Source organism: Castor canadensis, chromosome 3 (assembly GCF_047511655.1).
Source record: "Castor canadensis chromosome 3, mCasCan1.hap1v2, whole genome shotgun sequence".
NCBI lineage: Eukaryota > Metazoa > Chordata > Mammalia > Rodentia > Castoridae > Castor > Castor canadensis.
In genome coordinates, this window is record NC_133388.1 from 8,973,034 (window position 1) to 8,993,949 (window position 20,916).

Consider the following 20,916-nt stretch of genomic DNA (forward strand, 5'->3'; position numbering starts at 1 on the left):
TTTCTTACCTTTTTTTTTTTTTTTGATGTTGGGGAATTGAACCCAAGGCTTTGCACATGCTGGGCAGATATTCTCCCACTGAGCTACTTCCTCAGCCCCAAATATTTTTTTGGTCTTTGGCTGCACTGGATTTGAACTTAGGGCTTTATGCCTGCAAAGTGGCACTCTACTGCTTGAGCCATATCACTAGCCCCTTTTAGTGTGGGTCTGTCAAGGGGACTGCCTGTGCCCCTGTAGGTAGGCACATTTATTCCCTCATTTCTAGGTACCCCTAGTATTGGGACTCATTGTAAATGGTAATCATTTCCAACCTGAGTGGCCTGGGCCAGATCCCATTGCTTTTCTAATGAGGACAGAGTCTGGTCTAGTAGAAGCATAATATCCTTTCATGTCAATTTAAAGGTTTGGATTACGGAGATAAAGGCTTGGATGTATTGGTCTGGGCATCAGTATAGCTGTCTAGATGTTTTTTAATTTCCTTTAGATCTGATAGCTGGAAGGGGACATAGACTCACCCTCTTCCTACCATTATCTGTTGAAGGGGGAAGCACCCACTAGGAGGTTCTGAATATTGGGGTGGCTTAGAAGGTAGGGCAGAGGGTGGAGCAGTAAGGGTGGGCTTTGTCATTGATAAGGGGCTTTTTTGGTCCTCCTTTTCATGTTTATCTTGTGGCTTACAAAGAATGGCCAGCGTTTGAGTATCTAAATAGCAATTGTGGAGACAATCTGAGATGAAAGAAAATTTGTATAGGGGACCTCAGCTTACTTTTTTCCTTTTTATAGAAAAGGTCTAATTAGAGTATGGTATTGTAATTCAAGGAACCCTGTGAAGGCCACTTCTCTTGGTCACCCAAGGCATACAGAGGCCGACCTCAGTACAAAGCTTCCAACATCTACCAGCCAGAAGACTGGAAGGTGCAGAGCCCATCTAGAAAGAACAAGATGTTAGGATCCTGCCTTTTAGTTAACAGCAGGCAGCCTCTTTAATAAAGGCTACCTTTTTAACAAAGGAATAAATCATATGTAAAGTTAGAGAAGGGCATTCAGAGGGCATCCCGGGCCAATAACAGTACCATGCTGTCCATTTTGAGATTTCTGGGACTATAACCTTGAGCTAACAATTGGCTTACAAGGGCTGGGTCTGGTGCCCCAAGGTGTGAGATGGGGCTAGGAGCAGGGCGTGCGCAAGGCACCGACCCCCTGCACACACGCCCAGGACAAGCAAGCCTGACTACCTACGCCTGATCCTGGGGCCTGCTGCACCCCCCTTCCTGTGTACTCTGCGCACATTTTATTCTACTGGAAGTGGTGGCCCATGTGTGGCTGGCGGCCTAGGATGTGTGTTGGGTTGCCTTATGGATTCTCTTAACTATGGCAGGCATTTCTGCTGTGCACAAGAATGCTTATTTGCTTTCCCTCCTCCCCTTGTGGGGGTGGAGTTAGGGAATTAGTGTGGCAGCTGCAGGTTTTTTTTCTTTTTTTGTAAGCACTTTTGCCTAGCAGCTGACTTAAAAGTTACTTTAGTCTGAGAGGCCTGGCAAACTAGTTGGAATAACTGAAGTCATAAGGTACCATGTTACAAGTTTTTTATGGGAGGCAGGGTCCCAGTAAGCCCAGGGAGGGGAAGGCAGACAGAGACAAAGGACATGTGGTGAGACCATGGAGGAAGCAGAAAAGGTGTCCTGACATCTTAGGTAAGGCAGAGCCTGGAGGCATGACACACGCCTGAGGGATTAGAAATCACCTGTGCCTCTAGGTCACTCACATTGACTGGTACTGGAACACTTTGAGCAACATGAAACCTCCACTCTCTGGTTGCTGTCTCAGGAAAAAGGGGCATTAGATAGGGTGGGGGTAAAAAGAAGCAGTCAGATGCCATAATCAAACAGGACTTCCCCAACACAGCATGAAGCGTACCTAAATAAACCCTAGGCTTGGTCTCAGCCCACAGGGAGGGAGCATGAGCTCCCCCAGAGCTGGAATTGCCTTGAGGGTAGAATTGGCAAGGAGTGGCCTGCTTAACTCCATGATGGGAAAGTCCCTCAGGAAGCTAGGAAGAGACGAGCAGCATGAGCAGCACAGAAGTCTGCTTACATGGGGAAGGAGGAGGTTCAGGAGAGGATTTGGCTCATTTAGAATCTGGTTTAGAGGCTAATAGAACCTGTGCAGGGGAACAGAAAGTACAGAGGGAGGGTTTGGCACGGAGATAGGAAAAGGATTGGGCATAGGGAAGTTCCTTTCATTTACCAGCACACTCACAGAAATTGTATAAATCCCTTGAAATATTGGGATCAAAAGTGCCATTAAGTGGTCATTTGGAGGCATTGTCTAATGGGTATTGGGGCCATGCCTGACTACAGACAAAAATGAGCTTTGGGGGCTTAAGATCAGGTGTGAGGTGTAGGGGCCCAAGATTGTCCAGAAGACATCCCAATGGGGAGTCTGAAGGAATTTTGGATGGTCCAACTCTCATGGTGAGGCCTGACCTGAGGAGAGATATGGCAGGTGTCCCCGAAATATCAGGTCCTCAGGAGAGAGAGAGAGAGATGCAGAGTACCCAGAGGGAACGACTTCACCATGGGGGTCCACAGTCCCTAGTGGGGAACCTGGTTCCCAGGGACAGGAGCGAGCTGAGAGTTAGTGCTAGGATTTCAAGGAAATGAGAGAGAGAGATCACAGCTCTGTGTGCGAGAAGGACTCACTGAGAGAGGACCTGGAGGGAAGATTGACTGGTGGTGTATGGTAACTGGAGGTGCGCTGGGGCGGAGGAAATTCCCTGTGAGCTGTGAGAGAGTGGCGCTTTCTAGGATCGGGGGTTCCAGCAAAGGAGCTCAGATCCCAGAGGAAGGGAATAGGAGTTGAGCGAGAGAGAGAGCGGGATGGGGTGGGGGAGGCTGGGAGAGCAAGGTCAGTGCCAGGAGTGCACCCCGATCCGAGTCACGGAACCAAAATGTTAGGAAAAATGCCGCTCACAAAGAAAGCTCACGAGAAAAGTCTCACGTCCAAGAGCAAAGGTTAATGGCAGGCTCGAGCTGTCAGGCTGGCCAGGGAAAGATGGTGCAGCCCGGACTCTGGGCGAGGCATGGCTTTTATAGAAGGGGGAGGTTAAGGAAGTTAACACGTATTCGGTAGTCTCCGGTAGGGGTGGGGCTGTTTTAGAGCACCGGAATTTCTGTGAAGGGCGGGGCTGCCATTTTGGCCGATTCACAAAATGGCAACATTACTACTCTATCAGGAGCCAGATACAGCCCTGGGTCTTTCTGGATTGAGGAGATGGAACTGGAAGTTTGAGGAGACTGGGACTGCTGGAGTTCACTGGGCAGAAGGGAGAAGAGAGAAACATACAGATAGGGAGTTTCAGGCATGGACAGATTCAACAGAAAGAGACCTGCTCATGTTTGAACAAATCACAAGCGGGGAGGTGCAGAGGGCCAGTTGAAAAGACTAGAGGTGACTGTGTCCATGCATACACTGGACTGGTTTGCACCAGTTAGACCTGACAATCTCACAGCTCATGAATACTGGAGAGGGTGTCCCACAGAAGGCTGGGCCAGAAGTAGGGTAAAAGTCTCCCTAAACAAGTGACACTTTGGTCCTACCTAAGAGCTTAGAACCAAGCTTCAAGTAAATGAAACTGTTTCCAAGTAACTTAATTATGTCTAAGAACAAAGTTCAATGATATTTACAGAAATATCAATATCCAGCATCTAGCAAGGTAAACTTTACAATGTCTGAGACTAAATAAAAAATTAACCACATGTACAAGAAACTGGAGAAGATGCTTTATAAGTAGGAGAAAACTCAATTAGCCAAGACTGACTCAGAGATACCAGAGATGATGGAATTAGAAGACAGTCTACAAAAATAGTTTTCTAACTCTATTCTAAGTTCAAGACGCTAAAGGAAAGCTTGGGAAGGCCAAGTAGAGATGTGTAATGATAGGATATACATGTCAAACTTTAAGAGGTGAAAACACAATGCCTAAGATAAAAAATGCACAGCATGGGTTTAACAGAGGTTAAATATGGTAAAAACTCAGTCAACTTGAAGATGTAGTAATAGAAGCCATCCGTAGTAAGGCATGGAGAGAAATACAGAACATTACGGAGTCATGGATAACTCCCAAAGCCCTAGTGTCTATGTAGAGTCCTAGAATGGGAGAGGAGGAGACAGAAAAAAATTGAAAAAAATAATAGCAGAAAGCTGTACACATTTGATGAAAACCATGAATATTGAGATCCAAGAGTGTTGAGCTTCAAGCACATGAAACATGAAGGGATCCCAGCATGGCACATCCTAACTGGATTGCTGAAAACCAGTGATGACAAAGAAAATCTTAGAAGTAGCCAGAGAAAATGCACTCACTGTGTATAGAAGGATAAATGGAAAGATGAGATTTCTCATCAAACAATGCAAGTGAGAAGACCATGGGATCATATCTTTAAGTATTGAAAAGAAGAAAATGATCAGCTTTCTCTTCTATACCCAGCAAAAATAACTTTCAAATATGAAGGCAAGCTAAAGTCTGATGTAGATGCGCAAATACTGAAAGATCTTGTGATCTTTCACACTATACCACACTGCAAGAAATGCTAAAGGAATTCCTTCCAACAGAAGACAATGGAAGCCAGATGGAGGTAAGGATCTAGGCAATGAAATTAAGACTGGAATGGTGCTGTGTGGATATCTGGGTATATACATTTTCTTCCCCTTATTTAAAAATATCTTGATAAAGGGTCATCTTGAGCCACTTGGTGCTGGAAGGGTGGTAGGTAGGCAGTAGAGGAAATTGCTCACATAGCCATGCTGTAGGCAAGTGCATGCTGTGTACATGATGGGGGTTATCATGTCTGCAGATGTCTTGGAGGTCTTGTGGAATTTGTGGTCTTCGTGGGCCACTCTGAGTCCATCAGAGGACAAGGTAGCATGTAAGAGCATTTTGTGGTATCAACTCTCTGCAAAAACGGATTATTGCCTCAATTCTAGGCACTCCCTCCCTCAAGATTCCCAAAACCCCCAGCTTGACTGAAAGTGGTGAGGGGATAAGGATGGCACAGAACTTGGAAGTCATGGCTGATATTGCTGTTGTGTCATTGCAAACAAATGGCTGAACAAGAAATAAGATGATTGTGCCCACACAATGTCCTTCTTCTCCCATGGAGAAGAGGGAGAGCATAGATTATTTATTTTGGTGGGACTGGGGTTTGAACTCTGGGCTTCCTGCTTGCAAAGCAGGTGCTCTACTGCTTGAATCACAAATTTATTCCATTTTGCACTGGCTATTTGTGGAGATGGGGTCTTGTGAATTATTTGCCTGGACTGGTTTTGAGCAGTGATCCGCCAGATCATAGCCTCTCAAGAAGCTAGGATTACAGGCATGAGCCTCTGGTACCTTGCTTGCAGATTACTCTTGAGTAAGCATCCTGAGGTTTGTGCACAGGCGAAGGAGCAGGAAAGTGACTGTGAAGCCCAGATGAATGTCAACAACTGTATAGGCAATGCAGAGGAGAGGTGGAGGGACCCTTCTCCAAACTCCTATAGACAAGAGGACCCACCCACATGCCCTTCAGACTCTTAAGTCACTTTCAGGATGTGCTGAAATTGTTCTAAGGGTTGGGAGACCTGAGACTTTGCACAGTAAAACCTATAGGCTGCACCCAGGATTCTTTTGAGGACATGCCCTAAGGAGGGAGAGTAGGGACACACCTACTTCTTTCCTCTTCATTGGTATAACTTGGCTGTATCCTCTTACCTTCCATCAACTTACTAAGGCTCCATTTCCTTAGCTGCAAAATGGAGTCATATCACCCCCACCCTCATTGTGTTGCTGCAGAGGGCCTGACCCCAGACAGCAGAGGGCTGGTCCTCTGCTGCCCACCCCCTGGGCTCCTCCTTTAGATGCCTGGAGTTAGAAGGTTGGGGGCTATTCAGCCGATCTGACTTAGTAGAACCAACCAGATCAGCCCTTGCCTGAGCCCCTGCTCTTCACTGACCAGGTCCTGTTGACATTCAAGCCTCATCTGCATCTGGTCTGTGTCTCATTCACACCAGTTGATGTTCTGCCCTTCAATTAGAAGGACTGTGTGTTAAGTAAACACAATGTCTGTCTTCCAAATATCTCGGGTGAGTGTGGGCTGCCAGCACATGGATGAAGCCAGCTGTGATTGCCACTGATGGAGATTTCATATATTGAAGTTTTTCTCTTGGAAAGTTAAACTCCCATAGAGATCAGGCAGCCTTCTACTGAGGTCTGCTGTTGTCAATTAAAAAAACATATTTTTAAAGGAGGAATGACATAATTTCCAAGTGTCAAGAAGCTGAAGCAATTATTGGGATGTTTTTGCAATAACTTTGATTTTTCTTGGGTTGTAATTTTGATATAAGGGATGCTTATCTGAGACCAGAGAGGGAACTTGGACTTCTGTGAGTGATACCCATGGAGGTTCTGCCACTGCACTAACTCCCCAGTTTTGCTGAATGGGTCAGAAGAGCCTTCCCATCCTGCCTCACATATGTCTTGATGGTAGAGCCTGTACTTTACACCATGAAAGAGCTTTATAAAATAGAAGGGAATGCTTCCCACATGTACAGTCGTGGAGCAAGCGAAACCTCCTTCACCATGTATCTCTCAGTGGCTAGCACACTGTGGTGGTTTTGCTGAATGGCTCAAAGAATTATTCTTGTCCAGACCAGGTATCTCGGTGTGTCTGGGAATTTCAGATTGGGTGGATGTATCAGTCAACCTGAGCTGCTATAACAAAACATCATAGATAGGGTGGCTCAAACAATAGAAATATCTTTCTCATGGCTCTGGGAGCTTGGAAGTTCAGTATCAAGGCCCAGTGGGTTGGTTCCTGGTGAGGGCACTTCTCCTGGCTGTGGATGACCACACTCATTTTGTGTACTCACACAGTGGGAAGTGGGAAGGGGGCAGGAGTCTTACAGCTTTTTGTATGAAGACACTAAACCCATCATGAGGGTCCAACCTCATAACCCTCATGACATTGGGGGTTAGGGTTTTAGCATAGGAATTTAAGAGAGGGAGCACAATTCTCTTCATAGTTTAGGAAAAGGGGTCAGGCAGGTTCCATGTCTGAAAACGCACAGGGGAGAATGCGGGCAGTGCCACAGCTATTTTCCCAGAGCTCCAGGGGCACCATGGAGCCTCAGTCCCAATGCTTTAACATGCCTCTCCCTCTGGGCCTCCAAATCAGCACTGTCATCAAGACCAATGCTTTCAAGTCTCAGCATGAGGCTCCCATGTGCACCCTTCAGTCCCCCTCCCCACTCTTCTGTAGGACATTTATTCTCCCACTCAGCTCAAGTCAGCACCTGTGTGCCTTTAGGGCTGGGATTTTCAACTTGCACATGATGATGTATTAGTGGATCCAGGGAGCCATTTAGTGGCCCACAAACATCATGTTTTTTTTTAAAGAAATAAGGCAGGATAGAAAAACCGGAGTGCATGCCTGGAGCAGTTGCTATTGTTTGATGGAATCCCAGCTCTCTGTGTAAGGCATGTGAATACATGTGTTGGCATAGGTGTGTGGGCTTCTGGGTCTTGACTTCTACCTGGGTTGTAGAAAAGAATGTTGAAAGTCTTAGAGAATGCTGAGAATAAAAAGATTTGCTCTGTTTTGAGGCTGCCTCGAGGCAAGGCACCCAGGATATTTTAAGCAAGAAAGCCCTCTGAGATCATCTTTGTCTAACATTTCTTTTTACAGCTACAGAACAAGAAACCAAGAAGAATTTAGAAAGTTGCCTCTGGCCACCCAGTGGGCTTTGCCTCAGGCCTCCGCAAGGACACTAGGGGAAGGAATCCCTGTCAAAGGTAGTAGAATAATGTTGTGAAGATGGCAGAGTGAGGACTTCCAAAAATAATGAGAAAACTAGCAAAAATTAGCAGTATTGTCCTTAGAATTCTGGAACTGAACCAAGACTTGCAACAATTCTAGGAGCATTTATTCAAGAAAAATAATGAATCTTGATAAGAAGAAAAAGTTTATGTAGCGCTTTAACCTACTCTATTCCCACACCCCTCTCTCCTTTCCATGGTGGGTTTTGAAGACCAGCTCTTTACATCTAAGGTGAAAATGAGCTGGTCAGCAGACAAGGGGAGCCATGGGTGGGCATGACTTCAAAGCCTGCCCCCCAAAGAATTGTCATCAAGTGACCTGTCGATGGTCCACTGGAAGACCCCACTTGCAAGGCTGGCCTTCTTTGACCTGACTTGAGTTGTCTTGGTACAAAAAAAGCATTTTTCCTTACAGCATGTTTGGAAACATTTATAGGCAGATATTTAGCTTCATGACATCCCCAGGCTGTTGATAACAATTTGCTAAAACAATAAGGAATCAAAAAGCTTAAAAAGAAAAGCTGGGGAATTAGATGTCCACAGAAAGCCCTGGGCACCCATCTTTTCCAAGGGGAGGGGTGTGTGTGTGTTGAAGTGCTCCAACATTTATAGGATGCAGTTAAAGAACTACTTTGAGGAGCTTTTATGGCTATAAATACCAATAATAAAAAGAAGAAAGGTCTCAAGGCAATAACCTAAACTTCAATCTTGAGGCACTAGAAAGAGAGTAAATGAAACCCAAAGCCAGTATAAGAAAGCATACCATAAAAAGGAGAGGTGAAATTATGATATAGTGAATAGAAGAATAGAGAAAACTAGTAACAGTGAATTTGGCTCTTTTTAAAGATCAACAGAATTGACCACCTTTTAGCAAGACTCACCAAAAAAAAAAAAAAAAAAAGAAAAACAACAACAACAACAAACAACAAAAAAAACCAGAGAGGAGACTCAATTTACTAAAGTCAGAGAGAATACCAATACCAACCTTACAAAAATAAAAAAAGACAAGGGAATACAATAAACAATCACATGCCCCAAAATTTGGTAGCCTAGATGAAATGTGAAAATTGCTAGAAAGACATACTGAAATTGACCTGAGAAAAAATAGTAAATCTGGATAAAGCTATATTAACAATAGCAATATGCTTGTGACAAATAAAAGTCCAGGGTCAGATGGCTTCACTGTAAATTCTTACTTAAACCATAAAGAAGAATTAATGCTAATCAGCCACAAAACCTTCCAAAAACTAGAAGAGGAATAAATACCTTCCAACTTATTTCATGTATTACGAGGATACCAAAGACATCACAGCAAAATAAAACTGTAGATTAATATTTTTACTAATATTAATAAATTATTAATTTTATGTCTAAAATTAATATAAAAACCTTCCACAAGGCTGGGAGGGGTAGCGTGTGCCTGTAATCCCAGGTATTCAAGAAGTGGAGGCAGGAGTATTATGAGTTCTAGACCAGCCCAGGTAAAGTTATCAAGACTATCTCAAAAAGAAAATAAAAACAAAAGGGCTGGAGGCATGGCTCAATCAGTAGAGCATTTGTCTAGCAAGAAAGAGGCCCTGGGTTCAATTCCCAATACTGCAAATAAATAAATAAATAAATAAATAAAATACTTCACACAACGCAAGTAAATCAAAGCCAACAATATATAAAAAGGATCATACACTACAAAACAATGTGAGATTTATCCAAGGAATGCCATGTTGCTTTGACATCCAAAAGTTGATCAATGTAACACAGAATAAAGGATAACACAAACGGTCATCACAATAGACACATAAAAGAATGTGACAAAATCCGATACCCTTTTACAATTCCTTTTCATGTTGTTTTATTCAACAAACTCGAGAGAGAAGAGTACTTTCTCAAGCTAATAAATTGTTATGAAAAACCCCACAGCTTACATTATGTCTAGTGACACAAAACTAAAAGCTTTCCCCTGAAGGTCTGGAATAAGACAAGAATGCTACTTTCCCCACTGCTGCTCAACATTATACTGACAGCTTTGGCCAGGGAAATTAAGCAAGAAATGGAAATGAGGCATTTGGATCATTAAGGGAAAAAAATCCCTATTTACAATTTATATGTTCCTGTGTGTAGAAAATCCTGGAGCACACACCATTGGAACTAAAATGTGAGCTCAGCACAATTGCAGGGTACAAAATTAACAGATAATAACCATTTGTATTTCTGAGCAGCAATATGGAGCAAACAAAAATGAAATTAAGAAAACTATTTCATTTGCAATATTAAATTACAAAATAAACAGGATAAAATACATAAGAAAAATTCTAACAAAAGAAGTATAGGCTTGTTATCTGGAAACTACAAAACATAACTGAAAGAAATTAAGAAAGTCCCAAATGAATGTAAAGACATCTCCTGTCTACAAATTAAAAGAGTTAATGTTATTAAAGTGGCAATACTCCCTAAACTGAAATAGGCTGAATGCACTTCCTATCAAGTTCTATACAGCTTATTTCAGACACTGACTAACTGATCCTAAAATTTATTTGGGAGAGTAAGCACTCACAATAGCCAAAATAATCCTGAAAAAGAAAAAAGAAAATTAGAGGGCTCATACTTCCTGATTTCAAAACTTACTACAAAATGACAGTAACCAAGAGTATGATACTGGTGTAAGAACAGACATATAGATTAATAGAGTACTTACATTTATGACTTAAAAATGGTGTCAAGAAAATTCAATGGGGCTAAGAATGATCTTTCCAACAAATGGTGCCAGTTGAACAAATGTACCTTTATAAGAGCACTAGAATGCAGGCTGTAGCATCTGGGTGGAGCACATACATGAGAAAAAAAATACCAAAGAAAGGTAATAATAGTTTCACTTGACCTGCATTGCCTCCTCTGTGGATCTGCATAGTGCAGCACTGCTGACATTCTCTTGGCCCATGAGTGCACCTGTGTGGAAAGCAGAGGCAAAGTGCAAAGTGAGTGCCCAACTTCCCAGCCTTCTAGAAGAGAGAATTTTGAAAGCAGTGAGAGAAAAGTGACTCATCACATATAAGGGAATATTTGTAAGGCTATCAGCAGCTTTCTCAGCAAAAAACCTTGCAGCAAAGAAGAGTGGGATGGTACATTCAAAGTGCTGAAGAAAAAAAGTGCCAATCAAGAATACTATAACCCACTCAATCTCCATTTTAAAATCAAGGAAGATTTAAAAAATTTCCCAGAAAAACAAACTCAGAGAGTTTGTCACCTTACAAAAAGTGCTAAGGCAGTACAGTACTTCAGGTGAAATGCAAGGGCACTAAACAGCAATTTTAAAGTATTTGAAAGTTAAGTTTCATTGGTAAAATATATATAGATAAATAAGACTAATGTCACATGGTGTGGTTTTACATACATCAATTTAACCATACTATAAAAGTTAAAGAAAAAAGTATTAAAAACTATAACCTCAAAAATTTGTTAATAGGTACACAATATAAAAAGTAGTGAATTTTCACATCAATCAGTAACATAAAATGTCATATGTTGGGGTTTAAAAATGTAGAGATTTTGTTTTGTTTTGTTGCAATACTGGGGATTGAACCCAGGAACTCATGCATGTTAGGCAAGCACTCTACCACTGAGCTACATTTCCAGCCCTAAAGGGTTTTTTTTGTTTTGTAAATGATTAAAGTCAAGTTGTTATCCATTTAGAATAAACAGATTTATGCAAGCCTTGTGGTAACCACACAGAAAAACTTACAGTAGATACCAAAAAAAAAAGAAAAAGAATTGAAGTATATCATAATCAAACCATTGAATAACAAAGAAAAGTGGCAGGAGAGAAAAAGGAAGCAAGAAAGAATTATAAGGCATAAAATAGTTGTTGTGGCTTAGATCTTAAATTTTCCCTCAGATCCCATATCCTAAAGGCTCGGTGGCCAGCCCGTGCCACTCTGGGGAGGTGGTAGAAGCTGGGTCATTGGAGGTGTGATCTTCAAGTGGATATTGGAACTCTGGCCCTCCCTCTCTCTTTGTTTCCTGGATGCCTTGAGGCAAAGAGACTTCCTCTGCCACATATTCCTGTTACCATGAAGTATTGCCTCAGCACAGGTCCAGAAGTGAATGGGCCAACTTGGAAATGAAACCTCAGAAACCAAGAGCCAAAATGAATTATTTCCTCCTTATAAGTTGATTGTCTTGTGTTATTTGTCACACTGATATAAATCTGACTAACACAACAATTAACAAAATGACAATAGTAATTCCTTACCTAAGAATAATTACTTTAAATGTAAACAGATAAATTAAGCAATCAAAAGATGCAGAGTAGCTGAATGAATGACAAAAACAAGATCCAACTGTTGCTGTCTACAAGAGATTCACCTTGCCAGGCACTAGTGACTCATGTCTATAATCCTAGCTACTTAGGAGTCTGAGATTGGGAGGATTGAGGTTTGAGGCCAGGCTATGCATATAATTCATGAGTCACCATGTCCAAAATAACCACAGCAAAATGGACTGGAGATGTGGTTCAAGTGGTAGAGTTCCTCATTTACAAATGTGAAGCCATGAGTTCAAGCCTCAGGTGAGAGAGACAGAGAAAGAGAAGGAGAGAGAGAGAGACAGAGAGAGATTCACATTAGATTTAAGAACACACAAAGAATGAAGATGAAGTAACGAAAAAAGATAAGCTATTCTGTACACTTGGTAACCTAAAGACAGCAGGGGTGAATCAAAAGGAATGACAAAGTTGACTCTAAGTCAGAAATGATCAGGAGAGTCAAAAAAGGCCATTATGAAGTGATGGTGATGGTGGTAGAGAGACCTAATATCAAATCACCTAAATATATAGAGCAAATACTGACCATCTAAAAGGGGAAATGTCATACAGAAACAATAGAGTCTTGGATACTCCATTTTCAATAGTGGATACATTGTCCAGACAGAAAAACAACAAAGAAACAGTAGACCTGAACCACACTGCAGACCAAGTGGCCTAACGGATGTACACAGACATTCCAACCACCAGCAGCAGAACACACATTCTTCTCAAGCTCAAACGAGACACGCTCCAGATTAGATCACATTCTAGGTCACAAAAGAAGTCTTAACAAATTTAAGCAGGTCGAAATCATTCCAAGTGTCTTTTCCAACCACAATGGAATGAAACTCGAATTAGTAACAAAAAAGAAAATGAAAAAGACATGACAAAATGCACTGAAATTAAACAGCACACTCTCGAATAACAATTGGGCCAAACAAAAACTCAGAAGGGAAATCAGAATATATCCTGAAACAAATGAAAATGAAAACACAGTGCAACAAAACCTCTGGCATGCAATGACAACCCTGCTGAGAGTGAAGTCCTTAATGGCAGGTGCTTAGGTTAAAAAGGAGGAAAGAGATCGAATAATCTTAGACCTTGAGGAATTAGACAAAGAAAGGAAAACTAAATTCAAAACTAGCAGAAGGAAGGAAATAACAAAGGCTAGAGCACAGATAAGTGAGATAGAGAACACAATAGAAACATCAAAGACCATGAGCCAAACTTTTGAAAGCATAAAACTGACTCTGACTAAGAAAAAGAGAAAAACTCAAACAAAATCAGAAATGAGAGCGAAGAGACAGTATAACTGAGACAACAGAAGTTTAAAAAGACCGTCAGGATTCTTAGCAATAATTCCATGCTAATAAATTGTATAATTTGGATGTGAACAGAGTCCTGGAAATATACAACCTACTAAGATTAAGTCAAAAGCAAATACATAGCCTGTAAAGACCAATAACAAACAAGGCGTTTAAGTCAAGAAGTAAAAATCTCCCAACAAAGCAAAGCCCAGGACTAGACGGCTTTCCACGCGAAGGATACCAAACATTTAAAGGAGAATCAACAGCAGTCCTTCTTAACCTCTTCCCCAATATAGAAGAGGGAACGTGACAGGTACTTAAACTGCTTTTGCTGAAAAGCCCTGATGCCTTACTTGGGCCCACAAATTAACTAAAAGCAGGAGAATTGCCAACCTGCCTCCATCTGGTATCTGTGTCCTTTACGCTGAGCCATTTTCTCTTGCAGCGACCTTGAAATCCAGGAAGGACAGGATGTACCAATGACATGTTCATCTGGAGGGGTGCCCCCAAGGAAAGGAACTGCAAAGACTGGCAGAGCAGACCATCTGCCAGGCAACAGTGACGTGTTCTCCAGAACCCCTCCCCAAATCAGGACTAAGGTAACGATCCACCAAAACACACCTGAGACTAAGACTGGGCAAATAGTCACACACATCTCTCCCATCTGCCTCAATTTTTTTGTCTATTTAAAGCTGAACTTCATGTCCGTACCCTGAGGTGGCTGAAAATGGGCTGAGTGCTTACTTTGCCTCTTCCAGCAGTGTCCTGGGCAGTGTGTTAAACCTCTTTTCTCTGCCCTTCACCATTACCCGTCTCTTTGTGTGGTGTGTTGTGGTGAGTAGCTGGACTTAACATGTGGAACCCCTGGAGTTTGGGCCTGGGTCCTAAAACTACTTTCAGAAATATTCTAAACTCACTTTATAAGGCTAGCGTTATGTTGACCCTAAAGCCAGAAAACGGTATCACAAGAAAAGAAAACTGAAGGCTATATTAAAGTATCTGAAGAACAGGTGTCTAAGAGTCTTCAGCAATGTGTAAATTCAACAGCACATTAAGGGCATTGTGTCAATGACCAAGTGGGATTTAGCCTAGGAGTCAGGCAAATCACCAATGTGCCAATCAGACAGAGGATAAAAAGCCCACGATTAGCTCAATAATGCAGAGAAAGCCTGTGATAAAATTTAACAGCCTTTCATAACCAAAGTTCTGAGCAAGTTAGGCATAGGAGGAACTTATCTCACTTCCATGAAGGCCATAGGTGAAAGTCCCTCCTTCCTGCCTCAGTCAGTGAAAAATTGACGGGTTTCCTTTAGGATCAGGACAAAGCAAGGATGCCTACTGAAAGCAGTGCTAGAACGCCTAGCCAGAGGAATTAGGCAGGAAGAAGAAATAAAAGGCCTCAGAACCAGAGGAAGTAACAAAACTTAAGTCTGTTTGTATGACATGATCCTGTATGTCGGAAACCCAAAAGACTCTACAGAAGAATTGTCGTAACTAGTAAAGTCAGTAAAGTTGTAGGGTGCAGACTCAGCATACGAGAATCAATTGCATTTCTATACAATGACAACAGACTATCCCAAAAGGAATTTAAGCAAACAATTCCATTTGTAATAGCATCCAAATAAATAAAATATTTAGGAAGAAATTTAAAGAAGTGGAGGGTGAGGGAGGAAAGGACAAATAGTGTCTGTAAGGACATGGAGAAAAGAGAACCTTTTTACATTGTTGGTGGGAATTTAAATTAGTACAATCATTCTAGAAAACAGTATAAAGGTCCTCAATAAAATTAAAAATAGAACTACACCTAGCACAATAATAATAATGACGTAAAATAACTAGTCTTGGTAAGGGTGTGGAGAAGTTAGAATCCTCACACGTTGCTGATGGGAATGCGAAGTGGTACAGCTTCTTTGGAAAACAGCCTGGCAGCTTCTCAAAGATTCAAACTTAGAGTTATCGTATGACTCAGCAAACTCACTCATACATAGTTAAAAGAGCCAAAAACACATGCTCACACTGAAACTTGTACTCAAATATTCACAGAAGCATTTTCATAATAGCCAAAAAGTAGAAATACCCAAATGTCTCTCAATGAGTGAATGAATAAACAAAATGTAATATATTCATGTAATGGAATATTACTCAGCCATTAAAAGGAATGATGTCTTGACACACGCTGCAACATGGACAAAGCTTGAAAAGATCATACTTAAGGAAGGGAGCCAGGCACAAAGGGACACCATGATATGAGTTCATTCATGTGAAATGTCTAGAGTAGGCTGTTTTGCAGAGATAGAAAGTAAATTAGTGGCTTCCAGGGGCTAGCAGGAGGGGACTGGGGAGTGCCTGCTATTGGGTGTGGGGTTTCTTCTGGGGATGATAAAAATGCTCAGGAATTAGTGCCGATGGCTATACAACATCGTGACTACTAAAACCACTGACTTGTTCATTTTAAAAGATGAATTTTCTGGGATGCGAACTGTATTTCAATTAAAAAAAAAACAAGGCAGGAGGACAGGTCCTCAAGGGAGAGGGCAGCCTTGGGTGGGGCAGGAATGTGTGGAGAATGCTCAGAGGATACTTCATGGAGAAGGTCACAACTGTGGGTGGCCTAAAACTGGGGTACCAGGTGCCACACGCCTGCTCTGTGCCAGCCCTTCTCTCTGCGTGCCTCACCTAATTCAGTCCCCGCAATAGCCCTGATGGGCAGGTGTATCCTCCCATTGTACAGGTGAGAACAGTAAGGCTCAGGGGTGCTGAGAAACTTGCCCACAGTTTCACAGTTGAGGATGAACTGGGCAGACATGTGGAAGAGCATTTTTGTTTTTGATCTTGTTTGTGGCGGTACTGGGGATTGAACTCAGGGCCTCATGCTTGCTAGGTAGTGCTCTACCATTTAAGCCACACTCCCAGGCTCTCAGCAGACATCTGAGCACAGATCTCCTGTCTCCTGAGCCCTTGCACTTTCCACTGCACTGTGTGCCCTTCAGAGCAAGGCCAGGTGGACATGGACGATGGAAGAAAGGCATGTCCTGTCCTGGTGCAGCAGGAAGCGAGAAGAACCAGGGTTCTGCTCAGGTGCAAGGGCCAGCCTGGGCCTGGCTGTGACCTTGGGCATCAGCAGACACCGGACTGTTGGTAGACTTTTTAAAATACAAATATATTGTATTTGAAATAAACAAAAATGCTTACACCATTTTCACTTGGAAGAAACTTTGCCTGACTGCATTACTTAGCAAAAACAAAGCCCGGGCACAAACACCCTTCTTTTCTGACATGTCTTTAGAGACAGGTAAGAAGACACTTTTTCTTTTTTTAAGAAAAAACTGACCTTCCCTTAAGACCCGTGATAGAAGTGTTAACAAAGCAACTGCATCCACCCTTCCCAGTTGTCATATCGTATGTGTGTTACCTGCGTATTCTGCCATTGCAAATACCTGCCAAGCTACCTGTTCCCAGGACTGCCATGCCACAGTTATATGAGCTTTTGGCAGGCTGGAGTGAGGAAGATTAATTTGGAACAGGTTTTACATCTGTTCAGAAGAAAGCGTTAAGTATACTCTTAAATAACAGGTTACGATAGAAAGACACTGCCTGGAGTTATTTATCCCTTTCACTTTGGCTAAGTTTTAGGTTTTGTGGTTCACATAGTCGTTCGATTCATTTGCTTATGGTACAATCCTGCCACAGAGTGTGAAAGCACAAAATACCTATTATTCCTTCAACATCTGCAGTTTTCAAATTTTATATCACATCCACAGTAAATTTGCAGTTCTTGAATCTCAGACAAAAACAGAAATAGTAGAACTCTCCTAAGAAGAGATAATGAGGAAATGACTAAAAGTAAGCATGTTCAGGTGTGGGGAACATGGCTCAAGTCTTTGGATTATAAAAACAAGATCCCCCTGAAAGACTGGCTACCATGGAATTTCCAGAAAATTTCCTTTGCTCCCAAAATGGACCTGAAAAGGCCCAATCCAGATTTTTGAAACATGTAGTTAAGAGATGCCTAAGTGGTTTTCCGAGGGAGGAGGATGAATGCGTCTTCCACTTAGCTGCAGTTCATAGCATAACATCTTAAGCTGTTGGTGGATCCGTAAAAACCACCGAAGTACCAGAAGTGCTTGGAAAACGTTCTAAGCACAAAATAACTCTAGGCTAGATCTCTTCAACATCAAATGTAGCACAATTAATAAAAAAAATTACACATAGATACGGTGATAACAGAAAATTACAAGGCAGAGAACACAAAAATTCAAGACAAGTGTTTGTGTTTATCCAAGACATCGTGTCTTGGATAAAGTGGGAGGCTCAGAGTGGACTGTGACGTCAAAGATTGGACATTGCATAAGGACTTAAAAGAGAAGGACATTGGCTTTGCCTGGACCCATCTGTGCTCCAAAAGTAAGGTGAGCACGTACCACTGTTTTCTCTCTTCAGTGAAGGGCACTGGGGCAGGAAGGAACTGGAGATCTAGCTCCAAGACCATCTGCACTTGCCCCAGGAAGATGCCTGGTCCTAGGATGCTGGCATGACTACAGTGGCAGCTCATGAAAGCCTGGGATTCTGTCCTTCCTCCTCCAGGCTGTGCAGCTCTTGTTTGTTTTTTTGTTTGTTTCTGGACAAAAAGCTGGTCCTGCTGGACTCTGTAGTTACCACAAATAGGATGGAGGAGGGCAAGAGAACCACCATGAGCTACCATGAGTGCAATTGACCACTAAAGCAAAGCACAGTGATTGGTGAAAAAGCCAGGGGACCAGACAGAGCCTGCCAGGCTCTGGGGCTAGGAGTTTGGGTTTTGGCTTCCCTGCTTCCTGGCTGTGTACCCTGATCTGGTTCTGCAAACCTGTTCAGCCTCGGTCTCCTTAATTGGATGATGGATGGGAGCCATTCCCACCTTTCAGAACTGGGGAATTCTGGGCCCCTTTCTCCCTGCCAGACAGGCTTACCTAGGGCCCAGGACAGGCTCACCTGGTCTGCCTGGGGCTCAGTCAGCCCTAAGAACACATGAAATCTGCAGATCTATACTGAGCAGCCCTCAAAGAGCCAGGTCTGGAAAGGCCCTAGGAGAGAGAGGCACCAGGCTCTGCAGACAGGAGTTCATAGTAGTCTAATGGTGGAGACCATTGGTGTGGGGGTGGGCTCAGGGGCCCCGATACTCTGGAGGACTTTCGAAGGAGATGAGAAACAATGGTACCCCAGAAACACAATGTGTGCACATAGGGGCATCTTCCAGGCAGAGTGAGAAGTCCTGGCCCTGGGAGCTTGGCCTGGACCTGCCTGTTAGCTGTTGAGATATTGCAGTGACTGCTCTGCCTAGACACCTGCTGGCAACACATGAGATGTCAGGTCTCAGATAAGCCACAGGAGGATGGGATTCCAGGTGCCTGGGCCAGAAGTTGCAGAGCTGATTTGTCTGAAAAGATGAGTCAGAGAAAACCCAGTGCCAAGCCAGATGGCATCTGAGGGTGCCTGGTCCTGGAGTTCTTGGCAGCTCCACCCCCAGTAGGTGGCCAGGGGTCAGTTGGATTGTCTCAACCATGGACAGGGCTTTACCAGTCACAGATCAGGCTTCCAGGAAGATTTCATACCCCGAGTATAGACTTTCCCCTATGATGGTGCTTCCTCTCAGCCGTGTGGGACAGAGCACCAGTGCCCACAGGGGCGTTCCCAGATTCCTTAAGGCCTCTAGGCTTTCTGAAACAATTCCCAGGCAGGGCCAGGTTGTGCTCTGCAGAGTAATGCCCCCAAAGCTCTCCACCGCCTGATTCCTGGAACCATGAGTACACTGCCCAGCCTGACAAAGGGACTTATTATGCTCCTACTGTATGCCAGACCTAGGCTCGTATCCGTTGGGGATCCCAAGAGAAGATGAGGGGTACAGAGGCCAGTGTGCAAAGAGCAACAGTAGGGTGGGTGGGGGTAGACACGAGGAGAGGCCAAATCAAGCATGAGTGGATACCCAGCAGTGCGTGGGGATGGCAGAGTGTGGAGGGCTTCCTGCCTGAGCAGGTGATCTAGCTCCTGCAGGACAATGAGTGGGGCACCAGAGGACACCACAGGCAAAGGGACGGTGTGAACCGAGATCGCAAGTGGAAGCAGGCTGAGTGGAAGTCGCTTGACCAGAGGCTAGGCTGTGTGGGGATCCTGACAGCCCTCCAGGCTGGACCTGGGGGACCAGGTGTGCAACTAAGAAGGTTTCCCTTTTCCTTGGGCTCTTGGGAAGCCTGTCAGCAGAGAGAACTGTCTTTGGAGGCTCTGCATGGCCAGGAAACTGAGGAAGGGGTCAGACTGGAGACACAAGCCAGGTTGCAGCTTGAGCTCTGCCCACCCAAGGGAGGCTGGGTTGAGGTCACACGGGTAGTGAGCAGAGAGGGGGGTGACTCAGACCACCTACAAGGCAGAGGTGGCTGGGCAGGGCCTCCAGGGCTGTTCCACCCATTAATTAACAGTGGAGACTTAGGAGGAGCTGGAACCCAACCCGTGACAGTGCCATATGTCCTGGAACCCTGGTCCTGGCCCATCTCCTGCTGCCCCGTGGGACTGGACAGAGCTCCAGTTGCATCCCACAGTGCTCTCTGCAGCCCTGGCTTCAGAGGCATATTCCTCTGAACAGCGCCTGCCTGCATGTCCCCCAGGGGACTCACGCCTCCCTTTGCTTGGGCTCCTAGATTTCATTACCTCTAATGAGCCCATCCGAGGCTGGGCAAGGCAATTACGAATGCCAGGCCTTCTCGTAACCACTCTCCAGCCAGGCAGGCCTGCAGCCCCAGTGTGTACCACCCACCGCTGCGCTGCCTCAATGAGAGGGCAAAATCCGGGAATTAATGAGGACAGAGAAATTAATCACAGGTTGCTGGGCTGGGCTGCACCCCGGGAGGACTTCTGCAGGTTTGGAGCCTCGGACTTCTCCAAATCTAGGGGCGGGGAGAAACAGTCTGGGTCCTACAGTTGTGCCACAAACATAATAAGCCTTCCTTGGCCTGCTTTTCCTGGGGGTTGGGGACACCACTCAGGCAGAGCCAGGAAGAGCCAGAACTCAAAGGACTGGGAGGCTAAATTCTGGCCTTGTGACGTGCTGTGTGACCCTGGGGTGCTGCTTAACCTTTCTGAATTGTAGGGTCCTCCTGGTGTGGTTGCCTTGTTGATAAGATGCTATGGGTTGCGCCCATCCACTCAACAGTACCCAGTCAGCCTACAGGACCCTTCCCCTCCCCAGGAGCTCATAGTCTTACTGCCCATAGGGTTAGAAAAGTATCCACATGGTGACACCCCAAGGCAGTGTTTCTGGGTGCCCAGACCTCCTTGCACAGTGGCCTTGCTGCAGTAGTCACAAGGCCTCTCCAGCTTGTCGTTGGGAAAGGAGAGGACTGGAGAGTGGAGTGTCCAGGGAAAGGGAAGAGCAACTGTGTTTGCTCGATGCCACAAACTGGGGAATTAGACTGAAAAGGATTTTG